Consider the following 12,653-nt stretch of genomic DNA (forward strand, 5'->3'; position numbering starts at 1 on the left):
GCACGTTCTGCATGGAGCACTGGGTGTTATGCACAAACAATGAATCATGGAACACTACATCAAAAACTAATGATGTAATGTATGGTGATTAACATAACAATAAAAACTTAAAATTAATTAATTAATTAATTAAATGCATTTTTGCTGGTCAAAAAAAAAAACAACTCAGGATCCATTCTGATCAGTTGCTGCCTATGCCCTTCTGGTTTCTAATTATTTTGAACATTACTCCTGCCATTTCCACTGAATAGTCTTGCTTTAATTTATTAACTTTCTCAGCTGGATCATCTATTCCTTTCCCCATAGGCACACATCCTATGGCCCAACCTAATGGTCACATTTCTCAGGACCTTACTCTGAAGGAAGAGTCTGTCTACTTTCAAGCCTAACCATCTTCAAAGACTACCAGTTTGGGACGCCTGGGTGGCTCAGTCGGTTAAGCGTCTGCCTTCAACTCAGGTCATGATCCCGGGGTCCTGGGAGGGAGTTCCGAGCTGGGAACCCTTGCTCAGCAGGAAGCCTGCTTCTCCCTCTGTCTGCCACTCCCCCTGCCTGTTCTCTCTCTCTCTGACAAATAAATAAATAAATAAATAAATAAATAAATAAATAAAATCTTAAAAAAAACCCCAAAAGACCACCAGTTTAATTACCGTTTCCTCCATGAAGCCTTCCTGTTCACCCCCACCTGGAACTGACCTTTGACCTACCCTACCCCACCTGAACGTTTTTATTAACATCTCATTGCCTCTTTTTTTTTTTAGATTTTTAAAAATTTTTATTGTTATGTTAATCCCCATACATTACATCATTAGTTTTAGATATAGTGTTCCATGATTCATTGTTTGTGCATAACACCCAGTGCTCCATGCAGAACGTGCCCTCCTCAATACCCATCACCAGGCTAACCCATCCTCCCACCGCCCTCCCCTCTAGAACCCTCAGTTTGTTTTTCAGAGTCCTTCGTCTCTCATGGTTCTTCTTCTCTCATTGCCTCTTAGAATTAAACTTGAAGCTGTCTTTACCTCCATTATGAGACTCTAAGCTTGTTGAAGACAAGGACTGCATGTTACTCATCTTTCTATTTCCCAAAAGTCTGTTACAGTAGTCCTCTGTCACTTAATTAGTCTTGGGACATTGGGCAAAGGCCTTGACCTCTTTGGTCGTTGGTTTATTCTTTTGTAAAATGGGATAAGAATAGCCCTTACCTCACAGTTTTTTTGTGAGAACTGAAACACACACGTACATAATTTACGGAGCATATTCTTTGTGTGTCAGAGTCATGATGTGCCTTATTAAGGGCAAATACTTAGTGCTGGCAGACCTGGGACTCAAACATACTTTTCTAAATAGACTATGCTCCTAACCGTTATTCCAAATGGCCTCCCACATAGGAGAAGGACAGTGCCTGGGACACACAGGAGTGCAATGAATGTTGCTAAATGCTTGACTCTGTTGAACTGAATCAAATTCCGGTGGCTGCACTTTCCCCTGGACTGTGGTTTGTCCCTTTCCAGTTCATCCTGCCTGTGCCATCAGACCACGTGACAGTTACCCCCCCCCCTCCCCGCCATGGCGGGAGCGGGGGGGGGCACTTAATTCCTGCTGACCTAGAATGTGTTTTCCCAGCACTTCTGTAAACTGGGAGGAGCCATGGGTTGTAAATCCTGGATCTGGGACAGCCCAAAGGTCTTTGTTTGCACTAACCCAGACAACAGCTGGAACTCCAGCCTAGGGAGATGTCGCCTGGTGGGGGGAGGGTGAATGCGTGAGTCTGCCCATCCTCCCTACACAGAGGAGTCCAAGGTCCAAGGCAGCAGGTCTCCTGTCTTGAACATATTGCTCACGCTTTGTGAATTTCTGGTGGCAAAACCACTTCTTCCCTGTGAGTCTTCTCACTTTGCAACAGCCTTATGGCTAGATATTTGTGAAAGGGACCACTGTGGGGATCCACCGAACTTATACTCCTGCTCCTGGAAACATTTTTTCCCCCAAAGTTATTTGTTTTTCATCTACCGAGCAGTTGATACGTGCCAAGTGTTGTATTGAACATGTCATATGCATTATTTAATTCAGGATTTTTCAATCTCGGGACTATTAGCAGCTTGGACTGGAGAAATCTTTGTTATAAGAGACTGATTTATGCATTGTAGGATGTTTAGTAGCATCTCTGGCCTCTCTCCACTGGATGCTAGTAGCTCCCTCCCTTCTGTGACAACCACAAAATGTCCTCAGACTGTGCCAAATGTCCTGTGGGGCAAATCATCCCAGGGTGAGAGCCACTGTGGAATCTACTCCACAATATACTGTGGAGGGGAAAGCAGATTGTAAAACAGACTGTTTAATATACTGCCATTTTGTTAGCACCTTTAAGCCTAGAAGGAAGATCTAGAAGATAAATTCTACAAAAAAATAATAGTAGTACTCTCCAGGGGTGGATTATTAGCAACTTGTATTATTTCTGCTTATCGGTATTTTCTGATTTTTCTATAATGAACAGAAAACATCTCTTTAATTTTTTTTCTAATCTGGTTCCACAAAGAAATGGAGTTTACTTACAGGAAACACATGTAATAAAATAGTGAATGACAAATTAAAAATTTGAATATCAGGGCCAGGGTAAACATATAAATCAATGGAACAGATTAAAGAAAGCAGAAATAGACTCACACATGTTTAGTCGATTGATTTTCAAAAAAGGTAAAAAAATAATTAAACGGAGAACAGATAGTCTTTTTAGCAAATAGTGCTGGAACAACTGGATATTTGAGGGAAAAAAATGAACTTCTACCATTACCTCACACCATACACAAAAATTAACATGAAACGAATCATAGATCTAAGTGGTTCTTTTTTTTTAAGATTTTATTTATTTATTTGAGACAGAGAGAATGAGAGAGAGAGCACGAGAGGGGGGAGGGTCAGAGGGAGAAGCAGGCTCCCCGCTGAGCAGGGAGCCCGATGCGGGGACTCGATCCAGGGACTCCAAGATCATGACCTGAGCCGAAGGCAGTCGCTTAACCAACTGAACCACCCAGGCGCCCTAAGTGGTTTTTGTTTTTTTTTTTTAAGATTTTTATTTATTTATTTGAGAGAGAGAGCAGAGCAGGGGGGAGAGGGAGACGCCATCTCCCGCCCAGCAGGGAGCCTGATGCAGGACTCCACCCAAGGACCCTGGGATCAGGCATGACCTGAGCCGAAGGCAGTCGCTTAACCAACTGAGCCACCCAGGCACCCCAGATATAAGTGTTAAAGACAAAATTTCTGGGTCAAAAACCCACAGGACAACATTTACGTCATGTTGGGTTAGGCAAAGATTCCTTAGATAAAACACAAAAGGTCTGAACCATAAAAGAGAGTGATACATTGATCTTCATCAAAATTACAATCTTCTGCTCTTCTAGAGAATGAAAAGGCAAGCCATAGTCTGGGAGAAAAAATTTGCAGTTCATATATCTGACAAAATATAAATCCAGAATACCTAGAATATACAAGAACTTGTATTATGGGGCGCCTGGGTGGCTCAGTCAGTTAAACGTCTGCCTTCAGCTCAGGTCATGATCTCAGAGTCCTGGGATCAAGCCCTGCATTGGCTCTCTGCTCAGCAGGGAGTCTGCTTCTTCCTCTGTGCTCTCTCTCTCTCTCATTAATTAATAAATAAAATCTTAAAAAAAAAAAAAGAACTCGTATTACTGAGTAAGAAGAAAACAAACAACCCAATAAAGAAAATCAGCAAAAGATTTAAAAAGATATTCAACAGATATACAAGATATACATATAACCAATACCTATATGAAAAGATGCTCAATATCAAATATCATTAGTCATCACAGAAGTACAAATTAAAAATTATGAGCCACTGGGGCACCTGGCTGGCTCATTTGGAAGAGCATGTGACTCCTGATCTCGTGGTCCTGAGTTTGAGTCCCATGTTGGGTGTAGAGATTACTTAAATAAAATTTTGGGGGCACCTGGGTGGCTCAGTCAGTTAAATGTCTGCCTTTGGCTCAGGTCATGGTCCCAGAGTCCTGGGATCGACCCATGTTGGGCTCCCTGCTCAGCAGAGAGTCTGCTTCTCCCTTCCCCTTGCTCCTTTTCTCTCTCTCTCTCTCTCTCTCTCACTAATAAATAAAATATTGAAAAAAATGTTTAAAAAAATAAAAAATTTTAAAAATAAATAAATAGATAAAAGTTAGGAGCTACTATTCCATACCCATGAGAATGGCTAAAGTTACTAAGTCTGACAATATCAAGTGCTGACAAGGAGGCTGAGCAATTGGCACTCTTATATGCTGCGGGTAGGACTACAAAATGAAACAGCTATTTTGAAAAATGATTTGGCAATTTCTTATAAAATTAAATATACACTTACCACATGTCCTAACAATTTCTTTTTTTTTTTTTTAAGATTTTATTTATTTTTCAACAGAGAGAGAGGGAACACAAGCAGGAGGAGTGGGAGAGGGAGAAGCAGGCTTCCCGCTGAGCAGGGAGCCCGATGCGGGCCTCGATCCCAGGACCCTGGGATCATGACCTGAGCCAAAGGCAGACGCTTAACAACTGAGCCACCCAGGTGCCCTGTTCTAACAATTTCACCCCTATGTTTTCACTCAAGAGAAATGAAAACCTATGCCTACACAAATAGCAGCTGTATTCATAGTAACCAAAATTGCAGACAACTCTTATGTCCATCAATTGGTGAAGGAATAAACCAATTGGGATATAGCTCTACAATAGTATTCTACTTGGCAATAAAAAGGAACGAACTACACATACAACATGATGAATACACACAACAACATGAGGAATATCAAAAGCATTATGCTAACTGAAGGAAGCCAACCACAAAAGATTATACAATGAATACTTCCATTTATACAAAGTTCTAGAAAAGTCAAAACTGTGGTGACAAAGCCCATCAGTGGTTGCTAGGGGATGGAGTTGGGGGAATGAACTGATGGTAAAAGAGCCCAAGGAAATGTTGAGGGGATATTAAGACATTTTATATCATGACGGTGGTGATGGTTACATGACTGCACACATGGTCAAAACTCAAAGAACTGTACACTTAAAACCGGCAAATTTTATTTATTTATTTATTTTTAAACATAGTCAATTTTATTCTTCTTAAACCACAAAATAGAGTCTTTGGTTGTACAAACATCATAGTTACAGTCTTGCCAACAGGTCCCAGCTGGGGTCGGCAAATTTTATTGTATGCAAATTACACCTTAATAAGACTCACTGTGAAAATTCTGTTTCTATGACATACCTATTAGAATGGCTAAAATGAAAGAGACTGACTATACCAAGTGTTGAAGAGGGTGTGGAGCAACGGGTACTCTCGAATATTATTGGTGAGAATGTAGAATGTTACAACCACTTTAGAGAACAGTGTGGCATTTTTTGTGAAGTTAAACATACATTTACCGTACAACCAAGCAATTCCACTTCTGGTATTTATGCAAAAGAAACACAATATATATGTCCACAAAAAGACTTACAGTTGAATATTCATAGCAGCTTAATTTAAATCATTGGAAACAAGACAAATGTTCACTAACTGGTGAAGAGAGAAATGACTTGCGGCATATTCACAAATAGCACCAGCTATAAAAAGGAATGACCTACTGATACAGGAATCTCATTGATGGACTTTAAAAATGTTATGCTGTGGGCGCCTGGGTGGCTCAGTCGGTTGGGCATCTGCATTCAGCTCAGGTCATGATCCCAGGGTCCTGGGTCCGAGTCCTGAATCGGGCTCCCTGCTTAGTGGGTAGTCTGCATCTCCCTCTGCCTCTGCCCCTCCCCCTCCTCTCTCTCTCTCAAATAAATAAATAAAATCTTTTAAAAAATAAATAAAAATGTTATGCTGAGCAAAATAAATCATACTTAAAAAGTACGTACTATAGGGGCGCCTGGGTGGCTTAGTCGGTCAAGTGACAGACTCTTGGTTTTGGCTTAGGTGGGGATCTCCCGGTTGTGGGATCCAGCCCCACTTCAGGCTCTGCACTCAGCACGGAGTCTGTCTCAGATTCTCTCTTCCTCTCTCTGCCCCTCCCCCTGCTCAGGCTCTCTCTCACTCTAAAATATATAAATAAATCTTTAGGGAAAAAGTACATAGTGTATAATTCCATTTATATGAAATTATAGACCAGGCTAAACTGATCTGTACTTGAATGCAAAACTAAAAGGACTGGTAAGATAGATCCATTGAAGATATTTAAGCAAGGGGAGCCTTGGTGGCTCAGTTGGTTAGGCCTCTGCCTTGGGCTCAGATTGTGATCTTAGGGTCCTAGGATCAAGTCCGTCAGGCTCCTTGCTCAGCGGGGAGCCTGCTTTTCCCTCTGCCCCTCCCCCCTGCTCGTGTACACTCTCTCTCTCTCTCAGATAAATAAATAAAATATTGTTAAAAATATTTAAAAAAAGATATTTAAGCAAGAGAATGACATATATAAGGCTATCTTCTAGGAGATGACTTAAAACTTGTTTGCTATAATTAGAATAATGAGAAGACAGTTTGGTTTTCTTTTTCATATAATTTGCTGATTTTTTTTTCACATTTTAAAAAGTGTTTGAAAGAAAAAAAGAGTTGCTATGATTTGGCCCAATAACAAGACCCAGGTATAAAGTTTTAGCATTAACTATCTTAAATTTAGAGTAAATACTTCTCCTGCTTATTTACTATTTCTTTGTTTGATATGATTGTCTTCCTATTCAACAAGAGACTCCAAAACAGAACTTTTCTTCTGTAAGTTGACATCTCTTTGAAATGTCAGAATCATTCCTAACTTGTGTATCATGAAATTAAAGGAAGAGATTGGAAAAAATGGATAATGACTATTGATCCCTAATGCTTTCTTATAAAATGCTTTTTCTTTAGAAATATTTAAATTAAAAATACTCCTTTATAGATAAGTCATCATCTCTCAAGAAGCAATCAGGTTATCCATGTTACCTCTTGTAACTTTCTAGGTAGAGTTTTTATAAGCAAACTTTTCTCTAAATGGGCAAATTATGATTATTCTTAATTATTGTCTCCAATTAGCTACTGTCAATTTATCTAATGACTTCTGTGTTCATTAGCAAATGCCCCAGAATGAAAATACTCTCTTAAGCCTAGTGAAGTAATACATTTTTTGCACTTATGTTTTTGTTCTAGTGTTTGAATGCAGAACTTCATGATTTGCTAATGAAAAAATGAGCGATTAAGGAAAGGAACCTGTAGTGACAGGAAGCAGAGAGTGGTTGTCTGGGGGACACGTGGAAGGGGGTTGGGGATTTGCTGCAAAGGGCCACACTGGAATTTGATTTGGGTGATGATTGCATAGGTGTGTGCTTTTGCCAAAACTCATGGAACTGTGTGCATTAAAAACCTGTGCATTTTATTATATGCTAATTATACTTCCATAAGTTTGATCTGAAAGGAAAAATAAAGCAGGGTAGGGAAGAGCAGATTAGAAGAGACTATCAACCAGAGGGGAAGACCGTAGAGCTCAGAGAGGCTGGAGGGTACTGCTTTGGTTGGTGGCTTTGGCTCTGAGCTTTGCTTCTCCAAAGTCTTACTGATCTTTAAGGCTTAGTTGAAATGCCATTGCTCCTAGGAAGCTACCTTGGCTTCCCCAGCCCATGGTGATTTATCTTTGACATCAGTGTTGATTCTGCATATTCATATAAAAAAAATCCTCCATCAGTGAGTGTAGTGCTTTCAGTTTATTAAATGCTTTCAGCCCATTATCTCAGCTGATTCTCACCTTAACCACCATTCAGGGCAAGGATTATTTTTTCCATTTAGAGTTGGGGAAACTAAGGCTCAGGAAGGGAAGTAACTTACCTAAATCTTTCAACCACAAGTTAAACAGGACATGAACTAGAATCCGGACCTTCAGTACTTCTTCCCTGAAAGGCAGTGGAGGGGTGGGTGGCCAAAGGGTCTAGAACTCCCACTAATTTGCTTGGGAAATTTCCTGGGAATATTAATATTGCTAGACCACAGCTTCCACAGCTGCCAAATGGGTGAAATCCCTGCCCTTCCCATGTCCTACGCTTGTGGTTAGGAGTGCCTTGAACAGTCCTTGGCTGAAAAATAAGTGCCAATAAATATTTAATGCAATTAACCAATATTTACTGAGCACTTACTCAGGCAGTATGGTAGACAGTGGGGATAACCAGTGAACAAGGAGATGGGCGGGAAAAGAGATGGCGGGGTAGAGTCAGGTAAAGGAATGGGAATCAGGTCAGAAGTCTGATGAGGGGATGTTCAAGGTGAGAACTGAAGGTTTAGAAGGAGCTAGCCACACACAGATCTGAGAGAAGAGCATTCCAGGTCTTTGGAACTCTGGATTATCTTGCATTTTGCAACTCCCCTTTCCTAGATGAGCAAACTGAGACTATTAGTCTACGAAAATGGCATTGACCCAATCCCTGTTTTCCACTGAAGGGACTAAACAGGAACTCTATCAACATTTTCTCACTTGATCCTAACAACTATAATTTTCGATGGTAATGTTCCCATTTTCTAGGTGAGGAAATGAAAGAAAATCATCAAATCTCATAGAGGTACGTGGCTTTGTTTATTCTGATGACTCTGCCTTGTTCCAGATGGACTTGCACTCAAATGGGAGCCTCATCTGTCTGGTGCCAAAGTCCAAGCTCTTTCTCCAACATCAGACTGACGCAGAGTGTCTGAGAGCTGGCAATGTAACCACCAGCCAGGCAGAGACAGCCAGAGCAGAGGCCAAGTCCAAAACATGGGGGAGGCTGTTATTTCTGGACCACCTCCCCCAACCCCCCCCACCAGATCCAGCACTACATGATGCATCCTGGTGGATAGAAATATATATTCCACATATTTTATTTATTCAGCCCCTACTATCTGCGAGGTCCTGCTCTAGACTCTAGAGAGAAAGCTGTGAACATGCTAGACAAAAACTTCTGCCTCCACTGGGCTTGCACTCAAATGGGGAGGTGAGTGGACCACACGAATGATTATCATACTAGACAGAAAAAAATGCGTTGGAAAAGGAGGACTTGGTAAGCTTAGGTCAAAGAAGGAAGATGTATACTCAGGCTGAAGATGGGGAGCCAGAGAAATCTTTCTGGATGAGGGGACTTTTGAGTCTAGGTTCAATGATGCCCATCCGTCAAATGGAGCTGATAATAGGCTCTTACTATACAGGGCTGTTGTGAGGATCAAATAAGGTCGTGGCCGTGAAGTGTTTAGTGGAGTGCCTGGCACATAGGAAGTCCTAAATAACTCTCACTGACTTCTCTATTCCTCATTCTAATAAATATTATCTATGGTCTTAGTTCAGCTGCTATAACAAAAATACCTTAGACTGAGTGGTTTAAACAGCAGAAATTTCTTTCTCATGCTTCCGGAGTCTGGGAAGTCCAAGATCAAAGTACCAGCCAATTTGGTTCCTGATGAGAACCCTTGTCCAGGTTATGTCCTCACAGGCCAGGGTGGGGAGCAAGCTCTCTCCTGTCTCTTCTTATTAGGGTGTTAATCCCATCACAGGGCCCCACGCTCATGAACTAATTACCTCCCAAGTCCCCGTCTCCAAATACCATCACGCTTGAGATTAGGGTTTCAACATATGAATTGGAGGGGGACACGAACATTCAGTCCATAGCATCTATTTTGTACTGCACGACAAAATCTCCTCTGAAGACTTCCCATGGCCCATAGGATAGAGCCCCAAAATCTAACAAGCCCGGGAGGGCCACGACAGATCTGCCCTAGGCTTCCTTCTTAGCCTCACCCTTCCTCACGTCCTCCCTGCTCCCTCTGTCCTGACCAGGCTGCCTTCCTCCTGCTCTTCCAGATCTACCCCCAGGCTGCTTCCTCTGTCAGAAATCTGGGCGCCACACTCCTCTCTCCCCTCCTCTCCTTGGCCAGCCCTTCCTTACCCGCCACATCCAGGGTGTTTCCCTGGGCACTGCCACGAGTGTGGGCGTCCCATGGCTGAACTTTTTTTCCCCTCCGGACTCATCACAAGTGCTTGTGTGATACTTGTCTTTTCCACTGGACTTAAAGACCCACGAGGGCCAGGACTGCATCTGTCTCATTCGTGGGCACAGCCAGCATCCGGTAGTGTCTGGAACAAACTCAGCACTCGATAATGTTGGCATGGCTCCTCCTTGAAGTGTGAGCTCAGATACGCAGAACTGGGACAGAAGCGCAGGGTCCCCGTCCCCCCCCACCCACCCTGGAACCAGCAGTGAGGTCAGAGGTGACTCAGACATGAGGGGTAAGGATCTCTGCTGCTCTCCCCGGCCGAGCGTGGCTTCTCTCGGGAGCGGGGCCATCACGCACAGGCTGACGTGGAGAAGATGGGGTGCTCAGACTAGGTACCTACCCTTCTCCCCACAGACGGGAAGTGACTGGCCCAGGGTCTCCAGCTGCGGGAGTGGGGATGGGAGTGAACATCTATTCTGGCTCTTTCACGCTCTGCAGCTGTTGCCTCCAACCTCAGGAAGAGAAGGTCGAGACAGGAAGTTGTGGGACGACACAGGGTGGTGACAAACCATGACAAGGATCTGAAGGCTCGGGCTTGTGAGACCTCAAGCAAGTCGTCTGCCCTCTCTGCTCTGTAGGCAGAACCTGCAAGCCGACTCACGGGTGGAAATTTGCAAGCAGGTGGTTTATCAGGGATCAAAAGCAGAGGGCAGGGGCGCCTGGGTGGCTCAGTCTGCCTGCGGCTCAGGTCATGATCCCAGGGTCCTGGGATCGAGCCCCGCATCGGGCTCCCTGCTCAGCGGGAAGCCTGCTTCTCCCTCTCCCACTCCCCCTGCTTGTGTTCCTGCTCTTGCTGTCTCTCTCTCTGTGTCAAATAAATAAATAAAATCTTAAAAAAAAAAAAAAAGCAAAAAAAAAGCAGAGGGCAGAGCGCAGCCTGTCGGGGCACAGGTGAGGCTGGGGCAGAGCGGACGCGTTGGCCTCATAAAGGGAGCCCCGGAGCGGAGACAGTCCTTCAGAGTGGTTTCAAACGGAGGCAGGTGGCCAGGCCTTTGTACACTCCTCTCCCGTCCACCAGTCACTGAAGGCCGACTAGACTGCCTGGCAGGGCCGGAACCGTCAGCGAGGTAGCTCCGTTCAGTCCAGGGCAGTTCCCAGAGAGGGACTCCGCAGAGATCCTGCAGCAGTGGGGGGGCGGTGTGTGTGTGTGCAGGATGAAACGAGGGCCACAGTCTGGGCTGCACACCCCAGCATCCATTAGTAGGAACGTAGATTAGCCGTTTCCTAACTGCTCCACAGAGCCCTTGGGTTCCAAGAAGGTGCAACGGGTGAGAAACTACTCTTCCTGGATGTGTTTCGGTTTCTGCGAAGGTCCCGCATATTTCCTTGGAAGAAAAAGCTCTGCTGCTGGTTTGTAAATGCTCCTGCAGCACCTCCTGTTTCCCCTTTGGGGTGCTGATCACAGAATTTAAATAATTAGTTGTGTACTAATCTAATCTGTCTCCCCTGGACAATAAATCCCCAAAGGGCAGGAACCATGCCTGTCTTGTTCGCTGCTCTATGTCCAGCACATTTACGTAGTAGGGGCCCAAGATCTGTTGAATGAAAGGATGCCCCCGGCATCGGAACACCGGGAAAGTTGCTCAAGCTGCAAATTTCTCAGCTCTGCCTCCAAACACCAGTACTCTAGGAGGTTCCAAGGCACAAAAAGTTGGAGAACCACTTCATTCCACTTGTCCCAGGACTCTGGTGAATGTTGGGAACCACTGGAAGAGACTCACCCAGCTCCTGCCTCTATCCATTATCAGCAGTCCTCACTCCCAGCATGGCTTCCGAAGCCAAACATAGAATCAAGCCCCAGGCAACCTTGAACAAACTCCAGCCTGGACAGCTGTGCCCAGATCCTGGAGTGCAAGATGCAGAAGCCTAAAACAGATTCATTAGATCCAGTCTGGAGCCCAGAGTGGTTTTCAATTCCACATGCAAATTAATTTGAACATTAAAAAAAAAAAAAAATGCAGATTGAGGGCCTAGGGAGCTTGGGGACAAAAACAATGATCCAGAATCAGACTGGCAAGGATTCAAATCCTAAGTTGGGTGATATTGGGCAGATATCTAAATACCCAATGGCTCACTGGTGCTAGGTGCCAGGCACCTGAAGTATGCTAGGGGTTTTTCGTGCGTTATTTAATCCACACAACCCTCCTGTGCCCATAGGTATTGAGAACGGAACTAATTTGCTTATGGTTGAGACAGACATTAAATATCAAAGCTGGAATTTGAACCTGGGTGTAACTGCTAAGTTGGTGTTCCGTAGACTCTCACTTGAGGTTCCTTTTCCACATCTGTAAAATGGGAACACGAGTCCTTTCTCACAGGGTTGTGAAGATTGAGATAGTAAATTTGAAAACATTTGGCAAGGGGCGCCTGGGTGGCTCAGTCGGTTAAGCAGCTGCCTTCGGCTCAGATCATGATCCCAGGGTCCTGGGATCGAGCCCCGCATCGGGCTCCCTGCTCGGCGGGAAGCCTGCTTCTCCCTCTCCCACTCCCCCTGCTTGTGTTCCCTCTCTCGCTGTGTCTCTCTCTGTCAAAAAAAAAAAAAAGAAAAGAAAAAGAAAACATTTGGCAAGGGTACCTGGGTGGCTCAGTCGGTTAAGCGTCTGCCTTCGGCTCAGGTCATGATCCCAGGGTCCTG

This window comes from Halichoerus grypus, chromosome 5 (genome assembly GCF_964656455.1).
Source record: "Halichoerus grypus chromosome 5, mHalGry1.hap1.1, whole genome shotgun sequence".
Taxonomy (NCBI): domain Eukaryota; kingdom Metazoa; phylum Chordata; class Mammalia; order Carnivora; family Phocidae; genus Halichoerus; species Halichoerus grypus.